This window comes from Piliocolobus tephrosceles, chromosome 19 (genome assembly GCF_002776525.5).
Source record: "Piliocolobus tephrosceles isolate RC106 chromosome 19, ASM277652v3, whole genome shotgun sequence".
Taxonomy (NCBI): domain Eukaryota; kingdom Metazoa; phylum Chordata; class Mammalia; order Primates; family Cercopithecidae; genus Piliocolobus; species Piliocolobus tephrosceles.
The window spans coordinates 20,233,905-20,251,883 of record NC_045452.1 but is presented as its reverse complement, the minus strand read 5'-3'; the positions used below and the strand labels follow the sequence as shown (position 1 = coordinate 20,251,883).

The 17,979-nt window shown below is 58.0% G+C and overlaps 1 protein-coding gene across 2 annotated transcripts in view; it reads left to right on the top strand.

The window, feature by feature from the left end:
* The first annotated feature begins 2,188 nt into the window (after positions 1 to 2,188).
* Positions 2,189 to 17,979, top strand: part of KCNJ4 (potassium inwardly rectifying channel subfamily J member 4) — a 28,719-nt gene continuing 12,928 nt past the window's right edge. Inside the window, exon 1 of one of the 2 annotated variants that reach the window (XM_023222016.2) lies at positions 2,189 to 2,408. The gene's annotated coding sequence lies outside the window, so the exon portion shown is untranslated. Of the gene's footprint in view, positions 2,409 to 12,838; positions 12,897 to 17,979 lie in introns of those variants that run through there. The other variant, XM_023222015.2, reaches the window with a different exon arrangement.

Genomic DNA, 17,979 nt, shown 5'->3' with positions numbered 1-17,979 from the left:
CCATGATCTGTGCATCCACCTCACTTAATCTACCCCTGGGGAATGGAGGACATTAGGGTCCTCAATTTACAGACAGATTAAATAAAAACTTGTTCAAGGTCAAGTAGCTCCTAGGTGCTTTTGAGCCTAGGTTAGCCTGACTCCTCATCCCACTAAGCAAGAACCATACTTGTGCCCAGCCCAGGGACTGGTATGTGGTGGGTGCCTAGTGCTGGTTGAATGAATGAGTGGGTGATAAAGGCCTTCTGCTGGGGTCATCAGGAGGCCTTCTCAAGGAAGTGGCACTGAGGCTGGACTTGGGGAACAGCAGGAATTCTCTGGGCAAAGAAAGTGGAAGCGCATTTTAGGCAGGAGGAACAGTGCATGCAGGCAGAGAGGTGTGGAGGCCCGTGGCATGTTCTGGAATCTGTGGAATCAGGGTGTACCTGTGGATTTATGGGATATGGGATGCCAGATAAGGTGGGGCCTGACTACACCACACTGAGGAGTTGGGACTGGATCCTTTTGGGTAGGGAGAGCCCACGAGGAAGGGAAACAGTTGTGGTGGTTTGTGTGTTGCTGTTCTTATGCTGACATCAAGGCTCAGGAGAGCCAGAGGGGATTTCAGATTTCATCAGTTCTCCACCTGGCTTTGGGGGCCTCAGTCTCTCCCTCTCTGCACTGGGGCTAGTTGGTGATGGCCACACTCCCAGGGAAGTTCTGCTGGTTGTCTAATTGCAGGTGTTCTCTTGTCCTACCACCCTGGAAGGAGGAGCACTTTCCCTCCTGTCTCCTCGGAGGGCTAGAGTGACGTGGCAGGATGGTCAGGAAGTAGCTGGTTTGACAGGTGCTGCTGGGGGTTCCCTGACACCGCAGACTGTGGGGCCCAGGCCTGACAGCTTGGGGTAATGGAGAACGACAGAGAACAAGAGACTAGGGTTTGGCCTTGTTCTGTCATCTCTGGGTGACCTTGGCCGAGTTTCTGACCCTCTCTGGTACCCAGTCTCGCCGTCTGTAAAATGGGGCAATGGTGACTGAGTGATCGTGAGGGTCCCTCCAATAGGGCCACCTCGGACTCTCAGAGTGGGGTACTTCGGGAGAGTATGAGGACTGCCAAGGAGAGGGGCCGGACTCCGTGGGATCCCAGATGGACCAGCTCCCACCCATCCCCTTCCCGGCTCAGAGGAACCCTCTCCACCTGCCCCCTGGGGGGGCCCACAAAACCCGGGAGCGGATCCAGGAACGGGTTCTGGGAGGAGCGCTCCTGGGGTGAGGAGAAAAACCCGGGCAGGATCCAGGGCAGGAGCGGGGCCAGCAGCCCCCAGCCCCAGCCCCTGCTCAGCGCCGCAGGCGCCGCAGGAAGGGGCTTGAGGCCGGGTTAGGCCGAGGGGCGGACAGGGCGGGTCCCCGCCGGCCGCCGGGGCTCTCGGGCTGGGGGACGCGCGGCCTCCGCAGTGGGGTGCGGGTCACGTGTGAGGAGGGGCGAAAGTCTCGCAAAGCGGGGCGGCGTGCCGCGAGTTGGGAGTTCTCGGCGCGCCGCGGGCGGCGGGAGCTCGGGCTCCCGGGCGAGCCGGGGACGCGGCCGAGGCGGGGGCCGGGGTCCGAGACAGAGGGGGCCGCACGGAGAGTGGGAGGGGGAGAGACAGAGAAGGACAGAGGCCGCGAGGGAGACGGACAGAGACGCGCAGGGGAGAGCGGCAGCGCGGGCAGAGGGAGGCGGGAGGAGGCCAGCGGGCGACCGCGACGGAGACGGAGACCCCGCGGACAGAGGGCGAGCGGGGCCGCAGAAGGCAGGGAGGCCGGGAGAGGGACGGGGACGCGAGAGCGGCGGAGATCCCGGCGGCGGGAGAGAGACGCAAGAGCGGTCGGGGAGGTGGCGGCAGAGCCCGGCCGGCGGGGGCGGGGAGGGCGACCCCAGGCCGGGAGGCCGAGGAGTCGCGGGGCCGGGGCCGAGCGCAGCGGGGCCGGGAGCGGAGCGCAGGGCCGGGGGCAGAGCACGCGACCAGGAGCGGGTAACAGCGAGGGAGCGGCGCGCAGCGGGGGTCGGCGGCGGGGAGGGCGCCTGCGGCGGGGGTGGGGGGCGCGGGCGGTGGGGCGCCCCGGGCCCCCGGACCCCCGCGCTCTGAGCCCGGCCGGGCCCGACGATGCTGACGCCGAGGCGGCGCCTAGGGCGCGGCGCGGGGCAGCGCTGAAAGTTGGGCGGCCCGCGGGGAGCGGCGCGGGACGGCCGGGACGCGCGGAGACCCCAAGACCCACGCGCAGACCGTGCGGCAGCCGGGGAGGGGGGCGCGGGCCGGCCGGCCGAGTTCGGAGGCAGGAGGCACCGGGACTCCCCTCTCCGCGCCCGGGACGCCGCCCGCCGGATCCCGCCGTGGGATGTAGCGCCCGCTCGCCGCCTCCCGGACTCTCGTCGGACCCTCTGCCCAGCGGTAAGCCGCGCTCGCCCACCCCGGGCGCTGTCCGTCAGTCTGTCCCGCCGCGTGCGTGTCTGTGTGTCCCCGGGCCCGCCGCTCCGGCCCCGCCCGCTCCGCACCTGATCCCGAGCTGGGTCCCGGCTGCCCGGCGCCGCGCGCGCGGTCCCGTGACTCCCCGGGAGCGGGCGGGCTCTGTCCGTCTGGGAGCGTCGCGGTCTGGGTTGTGTACTGGAAAGGGGGAAAGAGGTGGGTGGAAGGGGTCTTGACCTCCTGCCCCGGCCATGACCTTTCCCTGCCTCCACCCACCCCAGTTGTCATGCCAGGGAGCTTCAAGGCAGGTGACTTGTGGCAAGGTGGGGGATGGCGCCTTTCCGCCTCCCCAGCTGCAGCCTCGTTGCAAATGGCCCTGTGATCTGAAGAACGAAATTCCACTTCTCATGTGTTGAGCGCCTGCTTTGCGCCACACGACCCCAGGGCGCAGGGGCAGGGATTGGTAGAGGAGGCACTGCACATTCATAGTGATAGAAACTGCGGCTGGGGAGGGAGGCAGAGGCTGCTTTTTCCTCCGAGTGTAGGGAGCACCCCAAGGCAAGAGAGGTCTCAATGAGCCTCCCGCAGGGAGAACTTCCCCTGTAACCTGCCAAATATACCCCCACCAGTGTCAGCCTCCCTGCCCCCTACCCACACTTCTACCCCCAGTGTCCCCGCTTCAGGATGGAGAGGATGCAGGGAGTTGAGAGGTGGCAAGCTGGGTGGGGTGGAGTGGAGGGCTCGGCAGGGCAGCCTTGCCAGCTGACAGAGCAGGGCCTCAAGAGCAGTAGAATGTTCAGCAGCAGGTTTGGGGGAAGTGGAGAACTCAGGGAGGGAGGCCCAGAGAAGGGCTGGAGCTGTGTGTGTGTGTTCTCCCCCACATCGAGTCCCATGACCTCCATGGCTTCAGGCCTTTTGGGGGCAGTTAGCAGGACTTTAGGGGCCAAAGAGCCTTGCTGTGGCTCTGGCTTGGCCTGTGATGAGGGGAGCAAAAGGTGGAACAGGGCAGCTGGGGTAAGAGATGGGTGCAGCATGGTGGGAACAGAGACTGTTGGCCACTGAGCTGACCCATATCCCAGCTGGAGTTGGAAGGGCTGAGCCTAGAACATTCCACTCCATTCTCATTGGGAGGAGGGACTCTCGGGTTTTCCACACTGGGCAGTGGGTCTCATATGTCCTTCATTCAGGCTCCCAGAAATTGGCTCAGCTGGCTGGGAGAGCAGCCCTCTGGGCTGGTCACTCTCCTCTCAACTGTCAACTTCCATGTCTGTGGCATGGGGACATCACTCCCTGCCCCAGTGACCTCCAAGGCGGGCCCTGGGCTCAATGAGCAGAGGACTGTTCTCAGGCTGGGGAAAGCGCTGGGGAGATGGGAGTAAAGACTCACTTTACCTTAAAAGACGGATGAACAGCTAGTGGGTGGAGGTGGACGTGGGGCAGTGGGAATATGGTGGAAATAGAGAGCTGACCAAGGAGGAGTGTCCAGGATTAGAGTGGGAATCTGGGGTACTATTCCTCATGGCCCTTTGGGTTATCCTTGAAAAGACAGCTCTTCCCTCAGAAAATCCTCTGGAGTGACTGTGACCAGGCAGAGCTGGTTGAGTTTCTGCTGGGTGACCTTGGGTGGGTGGCTTGACCTCTCTGAACCTCAGTTTCTTCAACTGGAGAATAGGGATGATGATACTGACTTCATCAGGGTGTTGAGCACTTTCCAGATTGTGTCAGGTCTGTGAAAGCCGCGTGCGCCAGCCTGGAGCATAGTAGGTTCGTAGACATTTGCGAAAGAGAGAATGAAGTAGCTCTGGGAGATGCTGTGAGAAGATGTCTTAGCTTAGGATAAGAAGGAAGGGGAGGAGGAACAGTGTAGGCTTACAGGGCGGGCTGCTTCTTAATGTGGATCTGGGGGAGGCGGGGGCGAGTGCTAAGGGGGGTGTGAGGAGGAGGGGGCCCCTCTGCGGGGACCACTGAGTCACGAGGACATGTAAGCGACATGACAACCAGCAACATGGTAACCAGGAAACTAGCGGCGGTGGGAAACAGAGCTGGAGCAGTGTGGGGTGGGGGTGGCGGGTAGGCCTGGCAGCACCGGGCTCAAGGGGTCCGGGGAGCAGCCAGGCTGGCCCCTCAGAGTGAGGAGGGGAGGCCCAGGGCCAGGCGAGCTGGGGAAGAGATGGGGGCCCTGAGAGGAGGGAGGGGAGGCACCTCGGGGCTGTAGGGCAGGGGGCTCCTCCTGCACCACCCCAGGCTCCTCTCTGCTCCTCCACATCTCCACTTTTCATGCCTCTCCCCCTAGGATGCCAAATTTGGCTCACGCAATCTGTCGTCTCTCTTCTGAGATTGGCACCGGGACGAAAGCCGAGTGCATTACATCACCACCGCCGCCGCTCCCCCTGCACGAGGAGAGCAGGAGGGGAGGGCCAGAGGGCCAGGGGCAAGTGGCCAGCCTTCAACTTTCTTTCCTGTCTTCCTGCTCCCTCTTTCTACGTCAGTCCTAGATGCTGGGGGGCTTCTGGGGGCAGCCAAGCAGGGGCTAGAGACAGGACGTGGGCTCCAGTCTTGGGGAGATCCCAGGACCAGGGCAGAAAGTCAGGTCATGTTGCCAGCCCCCTGTCTGGATGGAGCCTGGGGGCAGGGGGGCTTGGTTCAGGACCCTGGTCTGTTAGTGCCTTGCTGTGTGACCTTGGGCAGCCCCTTGCCCCATGCAGAGTCCACATAAGTATAGAGAACGGCCGGTCACTTAATATCTTGGTGATTCTCCTGAAAGAAGTTGCCCTTAAGTTCTGCGGCTCTCCTGGGCCCAGAGTAGGGAGCCCTGGATTTCAAATCACCCTCTGTGACCTTGAGCAATTGGCTTCACCGCCTCATGCCTCCATCTCCCCACCTGTAAAATGGGGATGACAGAATCCTCAAAGGCAACAGCTATGAAAGCAGGAGACAGGGATAGAGATAGGGCCTCTGACCCTGAAACAGACACTCAGGGGCCCGTGGATCCAGCATGCTGGGCGGGGGGTGGACAGGGTAGAGTGGGAGGGTGCCTGGATTCAGACAAAAGGTTTGGAGCTTAAATCACTGGTCTGATGCTTTCGTTTTACAAAAGTGGAAACTGAGGCCTGAGGGGAAAGTGGACCCACCAGGGTCACAGTGATGGTTTGGGGGTGGAGGAAGCAGGGCCAGGGCCTGAAGCCAAGGCTCCTGGCTCCCAGCCCCACCTGCAAGCAGACAGACAGATGTCCCTGTGTAACACTGTGGCAAGCCCAGACAGGACCCAGGAGCTTTGAGGGCCCAGCTCTGACTTCGGCCGCCTCCTTTCTCCCTCCCTTCTCTCCAGATCCCCTCACCCCCACTGTCCTTGGGCACTAATCCCCTCCCTCTACTGGTCTCTTTGAAGAACTCCTTTCAGTCTCATTTTAAAGCCAGTTTCAGGCAGTCCCAGGCAAGGACAGGTTGGATTTGGGGTTAAGCTGGAAGCTTATGCTCCATTCTAGAAAATTCCCAGAGCTGGAGGTGGAGAAAGATGGGAAGCAGCTGTGGATGTTTTGTCAGATAGTGAGCTCCTCAATCCCAGAGGTATTCAAGCAGAGCCAGGTGAGCACCTGCCAGGTGATTCTCGCCTTACGGGTGAGGCCGAATAACATCCCCACTTCCAAAATCCTAGGAGCCTTTGGTATTTCCCAAAGCGGAGCTGGGAAGCAGTGCTCATCACTTCCTGCTTCCCAGTGAGGAAACACATTTGCTCGCCAGGCACTGGGCTAGGAGCTTTTGCAAATTCCCATTTAATTCTCCATGGCAATGTTGATTTGATGTCCCCATGTTACAGATGGGAGAGCCACGGCTCAGAGAATCTATGTGATTTGTCCAAGGTCACACAGCAAGAAAGCAGAGGAGCCTGGGTGTGAGTTCAGACTAGTCTAATTCTCGGGGGCTGTCTGTGGGGCTTCCCTGGGGAGAGTGGAAAGCGTTCCTCCCCTGGGCTGGGGCTTGGCAGGAGATGGTCTAGTCGCCCCCACAGCATGACACCCCCTCAGGGATCCTCTGGCTCCTCTGGGGGCTCCATTCTGAAGACAGATACCACCATGCATCGTAGGAGAGAACTCATTTCATAGATGGGAAGACTGAGGCTCAGAGACAAGGAATGACCTGCCTGAAGGTGCCCAGAGAGTTAGATTAGGGCCAGGCTGCCTGTCTCCTGGCCCAGGGCTCTGTCCCCTATGCCAGTGAGTGAGGAGGGGCCTTTGGGCTGATGGTGGTGGCATGAGGTGTGAGGTCGGGGATGCAGAGGGCTGAGAGAGGGCTGGCTGCAGGCTAGGGCTGCAGGAGGAAAGTTATCGGCTCAGGGCGCAGGGAGAGGGGAGCAGAAGGGAAATGGCACACGTGTTACAGAGCCTAGTGAGGTCAGTGGGACCTGGCTGGCAGGAGAGGGTCTTGGAGACAGCTTCCTTGGGTGGCTCTCTGTGTGACCTTAGGTCAGTCCTTCACCCTCTCCGAGTAACCCCATCCACGTGAACCTGGGCTGAACGATCTATTTCCACAGAGTAGCTGTGCTTGGGCTGCTGCTGAAAAGCGCTTCTCCCAATGATGGGAGGACTCTGGGTCCTGGGCAAGGGCAGGCGGGAATCCTGGGGGTTGGCGTAACCTTTAAGCCTCCTCTGCGGACTCAGCCCTCCTTGGGGTGTGGGGGATCGCCAGGCACAGCCCTTCTCCTTTTCATCTTTATTTTTCTCCTGTTCCCTCTTCCCCTTGCTACGTGGGCTGATCGCTGCTCAAACTTTTAATTCAGATGGTAATTGAAATAATAATATGGGCTGAGGCCCCTCTGCTTGTGACGCTGCAGCTGGTGGAGCTCGGCTATGAATAGACCTTGAGTCACACACGCGCGCTCCTGCAGGCGCGCACACAGGCGCTCACGGGGTGGTGGGTGGGGTGCAGCATGGGGAGCAGGGGTGGGCTCACGCTCCGGCTTGCTCTGGTCTTGGCCCCCCACTCCCAAAGGTCTTGACCAGTCCTGGCCCCACGGCCCAACACGGGGTCCCTGTCGTGAACCTGGAAGACTGTGGACATAGATGGTTCTCATTTACAGAAGGGGAAACTGAGGCTCAGCAAGGGGAAGTGGCTGGCTGGAAACAGGCTGGATTTGAATGGATGGGCTTTGCCTGATTCTAAGACCACACAAGCTGGGAAACTGGTGGGGAGGAGTGCTGGGGTGTGGCCCCTGCCCGTCCCTCTGCACCCTTTGCCCCACCTGCTCACAGCCCCCTCTCAGCCTGCGTGTGCATGCTCAGGCATAGACACAGACACAGGCACACGCGCATGTGCAGGCATCAGGGCTGCTCAGATGGCTGGTGCCGGTGCTTGGTGGCTGGGGTGAGAGCAGTGTTCTCAGGGTATTGCTGCAGGAGGGAGGCTGAGTGCCAGGCTCTGCACTGGGCTTCATATTCATGATTTCACTTAATTCTAAACCACCCTGGGAGAACCATCACCCCCACTTCTCAGATGAGAATACTGAGGCTCAGAGAGAAGCAAGGATTGGTTCCAGGCCTACTGGGTAGAAACAGCCACGTATGCTTTGTCCTACTGTGCACCCAGAGCCAGCCCCTCCAGGACCCTCACTGGCCACCTGAAGGGAAGTGGGTACATGTCTGCCAGCCTGGGGCTCCCCTTTCCCTCCCTGCAACAGCTCACCCACTCCTCCCTGTGGCTGCTGGCCGGTCTCTGACCAGCCCTGCTGCCAAGAGCTGGGACGTCTTTCCTCGGCAGGCAGGAGAGGGTGAGGTGCCCCAGAGAGACATTGGCAGGTCAACAGGTCTTTAGGGGCTACCAGGGAAGGGGGTCCTTGGTGTTCCCGACCCCAGCAGGAGCTGTGAAGGGAGAAGGCAGCGTTGTCATGGTGACCTATCAGCTGGGAGCTTTGGTCTAGGCCTGTGCCAGGCCAGTGGGAGGCCCCCAGTGGGAGGCCCCCAGCAGGGCAGAGGGGAGATGGGGCATGGGAGGTGCAGTTGGGCGGAGGAGCTCCCTGGGACTGGGATGGAGGAGAAGCCCCCACCAAGCTCCACCCAGCAGTTCCTGTCTGCCCCTGCATTGGCCTTATCTCCATTACCTCTCCTGGGAGATGGAGAAACCGAGTCCAGAGACCACCGGGGTTTGCCCAGGGTCACACAGCAATGGTGGCAGAGCCTGTCAACCCGGAGCTGCTCCTGACTCTTCTGCGTCCTGATGGCCCCCAGGGCTGCCGGCCCCTCCTCTCTCTGACACTCCCCAGAGCTATGGGGTTTGGGGGAGGGGAGCAGGGTCTGGGCCTCTTTAAGCGCCCTCTCCCAAGAAAATCCCCAGATGGGAGCAAGGGGAAGGGCAGCAGTCCCTGGTCACAGCAGTAGGAAGGGTGGCCAGAGTCAGGGGCCTGGGATCGAATCCCAGCTCAGCCCCTCACTGGCTCCGCATGACCTCAGCTAGGCCACTGTTCATCTGGGGGCCTCTCTTTGCCCCTCTGTGTATCGGGGGCCACCCATGGGGATAGTGGGGTGTGTTCAGCTTTTTCCTGTTTTGCCTGTCCTGGGAGAAGCTCATGCACCAGCGACCTAGGCTGCAGGGATGGGAGGGTTTTGTTTTTTGTTTTCTGTTTGTTTGTTTGTGATGGAGTGTCACTGTGTCTCTCAGGCTGGAGTGCAGTGGTGTAATCTCGGCTCACTGCAACCTCTGCCTCCCACATTCAAGTGATTCTTCCGCCTCAGCCTCCTGAGTAGCTGGGACTACAGGTGTCTGCCACCACGCCCGGCTAATTTTTGTATTTTTAGTAGAGACGAGGTTTCACCGTGTTGATCAGGCTGGTCTTGAACTCCTGACCTTGTGATCTGCCTGCCTCGGCCTCCCAAAGTGCTGGGATTACAGGGGTGAGCCACTGCACCCGGCTGGGAGGGTATCCATGGGCACGAGGTTTGAAGGGTGCCCAAAGCCCCTCTGCCTGCTCCATTTCACCCCCAGCCAGGGCCCCTCCACCCTGTGCCCACCACCTCCCCTGCATGGCCCCAAGGAGCCCCTAATTGCGGACCCCATCCCATCTGTCTCCCAGGCTGAGTGGTACCTTCACACTCACAGGACAGAGGGTCCTGGGCTTCTCAGGCCTATGTGGAGAGGGGAGGCTCCTGGGGGAGTCTAGGGTGGGGGCTGGGAGAGGAGCTGCAGCGGGGTGGGGAAAGCTTCACTGAGGTGTCCCAGGGGCTAACTCTGCCACCAGCTTGAAGATGGGCACACCTTTCACCTAGGCCTGAATCTCCCCATCAGTAAAATGGGGTCAGCTCCCCACAGCACATGCACCCGACCCTAAGGCCCATGACTGGGACACAGAAGATCTGGGTTCCTGTCCAGCTCCACCCCTGAGCAGCTGTGGAATCTGGGGCAGCTTTTTCACCTCTGAGCCTTCATCCCCTGCCCCGTAAGGGTGGGCTTTTGCCTCTGTTTCTTTCTTTCTTTCTTTCTTTTTTTAAGATGGAGTCTCGCTCTGTTGCCCAAGCTGGAGTGCAGTGGCGCGATCTCAGCTTACTGCAACCTCTGCCTCCTGGTTCAAGTGATTCTCTTGCCTCAGCCTCCCGAGTAGCTGGGACTACAAGTGCGCACCACCATGCCGGGCTAATTTTTGCATTTTTAGTAGAGACAGGGTTTTACCATGTTGGTCAGGCTGGTCTTGAACTCCTGACCTCATGTGATCCATCCACCTCGGCCTCCCGAAGCACTGGGATTGTAGGTATGAGCCACCGCGCCTGGCCCTTTGTGTCTGTTTCTGAGGGTGACTGGGAAGATCCTGTGAGCCTGTGAATGAATGAATGTATCATAGCTCGTTGATATGAACTACTTTGTGGCCCAACCACTCAAGGGCACTGCTGGGCCTGATTTCCAGACCCCTATCACCAGCCACTGCCGTGGGGTACCACTTCTCTGAACAGCCAAGCCTCCCCCAGCCCTCCCTCCCCCAGGCCCCCAGAACTGCTTGGCTAGGGCAGGCCTGGCTGAGTGCCAGCCCCGCCATGAGGCTGCAGAGCCTGAGCCCACTTGACCTTGGAAAGGGCCTCTCTCTGGCTGGGCTCCAAGGCTGCCCCCAAGAGACACCGGGCAGTGGCTGGGCAGCAGAGAGAGAGAACTGGGTGGGGCAGAGAGAGGACCGCTTGCCAGAGCTGTCTTGGGTCCCTGAGACAACAGGCTAGAGGACAGAGGAGAGTGACCAGCCAGTCACAGGAGGGGCTCCGCTTGGCAGCTGCATCAGCAGCCCGGGCAGAGCTTACTCCTCACAGTCAAGTAGGCTGCCTGAGAAGGGGGTGAGCGCCCTGTCCTGGGAGATGTGTAAGCAACTGCTGAATGGCATCTGTTAGGGGGGCAGGCGGGGCTCTAATACAAGACCAGGGGAATAAATTGGACCCAGAACCTAAAGAATCCCTGTTATTTGGGCTGCAGAGTGGCAGTCTTGTGAGCTGGGGGATCTAACAGACTTTTCCCAGTATTCCCCTGTTATATCCAACAATTGCACCCATGGTTGTGCGTCACAAAGCCTGGGGTCCAAGCACCTCCAGTCACAGCTTCAAGACACACGCTGGATCCCGTTTCACAGCTCCTAACCCCCACTCAGGCCAGTGCTTTAAAAATTGCACACAGGTCCTGCCCCATTAGTGGGCTGGGAAATTGATTTAGTGAGTTGCACTACTTGTTTTCTGAAAATGAAATTAAAAAGAAAATTTCAAAATACTATGCATGTAGTGAGGGTAAATACTATTTTGTGATGCTCTTACTTCAGCTTTAAATATATAACCGGGTGCAGTGGCTCACGCCTGTAATCCCAGCACGTTGGGAGGCCGAGGCGGGAGGATGGCAAGAGCCCAGAAGGTTGCAATTGAGCTGTGATCGCATCACTGCACTCCAGCCTGGGCATTGGAGCAAGACTCTATATCTAAAAAATAAATATAAAGTACGTTAAAATAACAAACAGGATGTTTGCTTTTACTGCGGATTTTGGTCAAAAAGCTTGAAAGCTACTGTCCCGTATAGAAATCCAGGAGGTGCCCCGATAGAGGCTCTGACACACAGGTTCCTATTTCCCTGGATGTTTGGTTCCTAAAGATGTAAGTGCCACGACTTCCAGGATGCTGCTGTCCTGCCCTCAGAAGTAGCCTCCTGTCCCTTGCTCAGTGGACCACGCAGGTCCAGGGCCCCACGCTCTTCCAGAGTCACCGCTTCTCCCCAGGGCCTAGATCCCAGGCCGGGCCAAATTCCCTGCTTTCTGCTCAGCCCAGGCCCAGCCCTGCTCTGTCCTTGTGCTCTCCTGCTTGTCCCCATCTTCCTGGGACCTTCTCTCTAGGACTTTTCACACACACACACACACACACACACACACACACACACACACGCATGCATGCACACATGGGTGCATGGAGCTCAGCAAAGCAGGTTTGTGACTTACCTGCTTCCCTTCAGCATACAGTAGGTGCTCAATAAATATTCACTCAATTATTTACAGAGCGCCCTCCGAGGCAAGGCACTGTGCTGTGTTGAGACACATCTGGCACCTGGCAGGAAGGCAGAGCCTATGCCAGCTCAGGGGACGGTTAGGGTGATGAATGAATGGATGGATGGGGGTTGGCTGGAGCTGGAGATTCTCTGGCCTGAGGAGCCAGTGGGGAGGTGGTCAGAAGTAAAGAGGTGCACACAGCCCGTGGTCCCCCCATGGCAGGCATTCTGTTAGTGACAGTCCCTTGGGGCTGTGGCCCAGCACTGGGTCATGGGCGGGGGCTGACTCTTCCTCCTGCTGTCTCTGGTCCTGCTGAGGCCTCTGTCTGCCGTGCCTTCTCCCACTAGGTCCCGTACACATGTCCCTGCCACCCATCCTTGGGTGAAGCCAGGACATCCTCCCCCGAGCCCGTGACACCTGAGGGACACCTGGGAAGAGAAGCCCATGCTCTGTGGAGGGTGAGGCAGAGACTTGAGCCCTCTGACATCCTGTCGTCTCTCCCCTCTGCTCATGACCACTGTGCTCTTGTACAGTGACACAGAGGGCCTCCTGGTCACTGCTCAGAGGCCACCTCCACTGGGAAGTTCTCCCTGACTACTGTGTCAAAAATAGCTTCTCCTTGGTCACGATCTGTCACATGGCCCAGTTAGACCCTTCCCGGGAATTGTGACGGGCTGGGTTATCTTGCCAGTCGTTAGATGTTTATGAAGCAGTTACTCTGTGCCAGGCTCTGGGAGTTGGGGTGAGGTAGGGAGGCAAGGTTCCTGTCCTTAATGAGGTTGCAAATGAAACTGCTTTGGCTGCTGAGGGCTGCCAGGAAGATCTGAGAGCTGGATGGGGAGGGAGGGCCTCGGGGCCTCTTGGGACAGGCAGCCTTTGAATCAAGATCTGAATGGTAGGAAGGCCCGAGTGGTGGAGTCTTGGAGAAGAGAATTTCAACCAGAAAGAACAGCCAGTGCAAAGGCCCAGCGATATGAATAAACTTGGTGCGTTAAAGGGACGGGAAGGAAGGTCTCTTCCAGTGGTTGGGGGAGTGGAGGGGGGGAGGTCAGAGAGGGCAGGACCTCCCCCGAGGCCAGGCATTCATCCCAAGTGCCCTGGGGAGACCAAGAGCTCTGATGGGGAGTGATGTGGAGCTGGACTGCGGGAGGTGGGTGGAGGCTGTGGGAGGAGGCGGCAGGCAGAGGCTGCGGGCTGCAATAGTGATGTGGCTCTTTGGGATGGATGACTGGGTGAGGGGATGCATCCAGGGCCCCGAGGTTCACCTGCTTTGGGCAAGCTCCCGAGTCCGCTGTGGGATGATGATAATAGCACCTACCTTGCAGGTGTGGACCAGTGAGTGCTTGGCCCTCAGTGAACACTAAGTGCGTGTTAGTTTTATCCCACTGTTGCGGTTGGGCTTAGGGAAGGCTGGAGAATGACGCCCAGATGTCAGGCCTGAGCGACCTCCTGGGAGGAGTCACAGACTGAGATGTGGAAGGCAGGAGAAGGGAGGACGGGAGCATGGCTTGGGCTTGGCAGTACTGGGTTCACGATGCCTCTTTACTGTCCAGCAGACACAGGGAGCAGGAACCAAGTGGGCTTGTAGCTGCCTGGGGGGGGAGGTGCAGGCCGGGTGGTATTTTAAGCCACAGGACTGGATGAGATCACAGGGAGGACTGGGGAGAAGAGAAGGGAGGTGGGCTGGCCAAGCTGGGCACTGCACGGTGTGGGGGCATGGAGAGGCCAGAGGCAGGAGAGCAAGGGGCGACCTGGAGAGGGACCCTCAGGCCTGGAGGACGCAAGGAGAAAGACGAGGGCCAGTCCAGAGCCTCCATCAGAGCTGCTGAGAGGGAAGGGGAAGCAGAGGAGCCCTAGAGGGGGCTGAGGGGAGACTAGGAGGTGAGGAAGAGTGGAGAGTAAGTCATCCCCTTCAAGAAGGGCTGCAGGCCGGGTACGGTGGCTCACGCCTGTAATCCCAACACTGTGAGAGGCCAAGGCAGGAGAATCACTTGAGCCCAGGAGTTCAAGATCAGCCTGGGTAACAGGGAGGGCCTGTCTCTACAAAAAATTTAAAAATTAGCCAGGCACGACGACACACACCTGAAGTCCCAGCTATTCGGGAGGATCGCTTCATCCTGGGGAGTCAAGGCTACAGTGAGCCGTGATAGTGCCACTGCACTCCAGCCTGGGTGACAAAGCGAGACCCTGCCTCAAAAAACAAAAAAAGAAAGAAAGGCTTCTGCACTTTACAGTTTACAAACCCCTGCCCATGCTGTTCGCCTTGGCAGCATGCCTGTACACTGGGTGTTATCCCTTCCCATTTTACGGATGTGACTCAGAAAGGTTAAGAAATTCTCCCAAAGCCACGCAGCCCATAGGTGAAGTGTTCTCAGACTTTCGGGGCCGCAGTCCTTTTTGACAACCTTATGAATGCTATGGCCATTCTCTGGAAAATATGCATGTGTACACATTAATTTTAAAACTCTTCATGTGCATTTCCCCACAGGTAATACATTCATACGGTTCTAAAATTCAAAAAGACACAAACGGGAATACAGTGACAGTTCTTCCTCCCACCCTGTCCCCAGCCACCTGCTTTCCCTCCCTGGAGCAGCCAATGTCACCAGCTTCCTGGGTCACCATCCACAGACAAGCAGAGACAAGCAAATATGTGTATCTATAAATTTCTTCTCTCTCCTTTTTTACACAAATGGTAGCTACTATACTCACCGCTCATCACTGTTGCCTTTTTTTGCTTAAAAATACATCTTGAAGACCTACATTGCTCCTCACAGAGCTCCCTCCTGGCTTTTTCTGTCTGTGTGCTATGCCATTCGTGGATGGGCATTTGGGCCGCTTCCAAGCGGCGCCGCTGAAGGCAACGCTGCTCGTTCCCCACGTGTGAGTCTTGGGCTGGAGTCCCAGGAGGGCCCAGCAGGCGATGCCACCCAGTGGCCTCCGCTAGATAAGCGAGGGAGTGGGGCTCGAACTCAGTCCTGACTGTTCCTCACTCCTCCCTGCTCCCGCACCACTTCTTTAGGGGGCACCTGCTGGGCCCAGCCGAGCATCCCAGGGAAATCCTGTGTGTGTGTGTGTGTGTGTGTGTGTGTGACATTAGCCCCCATCCCCCAGGGTTCTGGGAGACACCCCCCACCAGCCAGCAGCCCCAACTCCTGGAGTCTTGTTTGCTGACAGCTGAGGATGAGGCCATGGGATGGGGGAGCAGCAACCAGCACCTCACCCCCAGCCCCAGCCCCACCCAGACTGGAGTGCAAGAATGAGGGTCAGATGAGGATCATACCTGGGCTGTGACGAGGTCACCTCTGCTGCAACTTCCCTGACCCCCGCCCAGCACAGCTCCCCGCCCCTCCCCAGCACCTCCCCTTCTGCCCGGCCCAGGAAGAGATTTCCCTCTTTCTGGCTGGGGAGGGAGGGAAGCCAAGCGGAGGAGGGACTTGTGGCTACCGCGCTCAGTCCTCAGGTGCTCCAGGCTGGGCAGGGCCTACCGGGCGACTCTGCTGAGAGCTCCCTCTCCTGGCTGTGAGCCAGCCTCCCTCCCCTGCTGCTCCTGCTCTCTGGCCGGTCCCCCTCATCCGCTCCTCAGCTTCTCTCCCATCTGTGGGGCTGCTGGGGCCAGGGCTGAGACCCTCTCTCCTTTTCCATGCCCTTGGCCCAGGCGGTCTTGCCCACCCTCACAACTCAACCTGTCACCAGTGTTCACCATCTCATGCACCCAGCTCTGCCCGCTCTCTCTCTGGAGACTCAGGATCTGACGTGGGGTAGACATCTGCATTTGGACGTTCAAAGCCACTGCACACTGTAAACCGTCGCTCCCAAAACCTGGCCCCGTTTCAGTCTTCCACCACTACTGGCCACTCTCGACAACCCCCTTCCACCCCCAAACCCTGCGGACTCTTCACCCAGAATGTGTGTGTCCCAAATTTATCTCCTCTTGAGCTCCATGGCCACCATCCTGGTAGCTCCAAGCTACCATCATGGTCTTCTCACCAGCCTAACACACTTCATCACAGCGACTGGCGCTGCACTCTGGACAGTGCAGGCTTCAAAGGCCGGCTGAGACAAGGGCCAGGGTGCCGCTGGGATTATATTGGGAATGTTTATCTTTTATTTTTATTCATTATTATTATATTATTTGAGATAGAGTCTCATTCTGTTGCCCAGGCTGGAGTGCAGTGGCGAGATCTTGGCTCATTGCAACCTCTGCCTCCTGGGTTCAAGCACTTCTCCTGCCTTAGCTTCCTGAGTAGCTGGGATTACAGGCAGGCGCCACCATGCCTGGCTAATTTTTGCATTTTCAGTAGAGACGGTGTTTTACCATGTTGGCCAGGCTGGTCTCGAATTCCTGACCTCAGGTGATTTACCCGCATCAGCCTCTCAAGGTGCTGGGATTACAGATGTGAGCCACCATGCCCAGCCCATTTTTTACGTTTTAGGGAAAACGTTTCACTATGTTGCCGAGGCTGATCTGAAACTCCTGGGCTCCAGCAATCCACCTGCCTCAGCCTCCCAAAGTGTTGGAATTACAGGCATGAGCCAATACACCTGGCTAGAAATGCTAGAAATGTTGTATTTCCTTTTTTTTTTTTTTTTTTGAGACAGAGTCTCGCTCTGTCGCCCAGGCTGGAGTGCAGTGGCCGGATCTCAGCTCACTGCAAGCTCCGCCTCCCGGGTTCACGCTATTCTTCTGCCTCAGCCTCCCAAGTAGCTGGGACTACAGGCACCCACCACCAGGCCCGACTAATTTTTTGTATTTTTTAGTAGAGACGGGGTTTCACCATGTTAGCCAGGATGGTCTCAATCTCTTGACCTTGTGATCCACTCGTCTCGGCCTCCCAAAGTGCTGGGATTACAGGCATGAGCCACTGCGCCCACCCAGAATGTTGTATTTCTTAAGCCTGGTGGTAGATACACAAAGCTTTATTTTATTTTATTTTATTTTATTTATTTGAGACGGAGTCTTACTAGGTCACCCAGGCTAGAATGCAATGGCATGACCTTGGCTCACTGTAACCTCCGCCTCCTGGGTTTAAGCGATTCTCCTGCCTCAGCTTCCTGAGTAGTTGAGATTACAGATGCCCACCACCGTGCCTGGCTAGTTTTTGTATTTTTAGTAGAGATGGGATTTCACCATGTTGGCCAGGCTGGTCTCGATATCCTGACCTCATGATCTGCCCGGCTCGGCCTCCCAAAGTGCTGGGATTGCACCTCACAGGTCCAAGCAATCCTCTCACCTCAGCCTCCTGAGTAGCTGGGACTATAGGCATGCACCACCACACTCAGCTAACTTACATTTTTTGTAGAGATGGGGTTTTACCATGTTGCCCAGCATGGTCTTGGATTCGTGGCCTCACGTGATCCTTCTGCCTCTGCCTCCCAAAGCGCTGGGACTATGGGTGTGAGCCACCATGCCTGGCCAAAAGGCTTTATTGTATTAGTCCTTATTCCTATTTGTCTTAAATATTTCACATGGAAATTTAAAACCAGACCAGGCAAAGCCTGACAGCCCGCCAGCCCTGAGGGTGACATCCGCAGCCCTTGCCACCTCCTGCCTCTGTGGCCTCATCCTGGTCCGCTCACTCCCAGGCTCACTTCACGGCCACAACTTGGCCTTCCTGCAGCTTCTCAACACCAAACTCAGACTTTTGGAGCTCCTTTCCCTTTCCCTTTCTCTGTCCTTTCCCTTTCTTTTCCTTTCGTTTCCATCTTGCTCTGTCGCCAGGCTGGAGTGCAAAGGCACAATCTCGGCTCATTGCAGCCTCTGCCTCCTGGGTTCCAGCGATTCTTCTGCCTCAGCCTCCCAAATAGCTGGGAGTACAGACGCCCACCAGCACGCCCAGCTAATTTTTTGTATATTTAGTAGAGACGGGGTTTCACCGTGTTAGCCAGGATGGTCTCGATCTCCACCTCATGATCCGCCCGCCTCAGCCTTCCAAAGTGCTGGGATTACAGGCGTGAGCCACCGCACCTGGCCCTTTTCCTTTCCCTCCCTCCTTCCCTCCCTCCCTTCCTTCCTTCCTTCCTTCCTTCCTTCCTTCCTTCCTTCCTTCCTTCCTTCCTTCCTTCCTT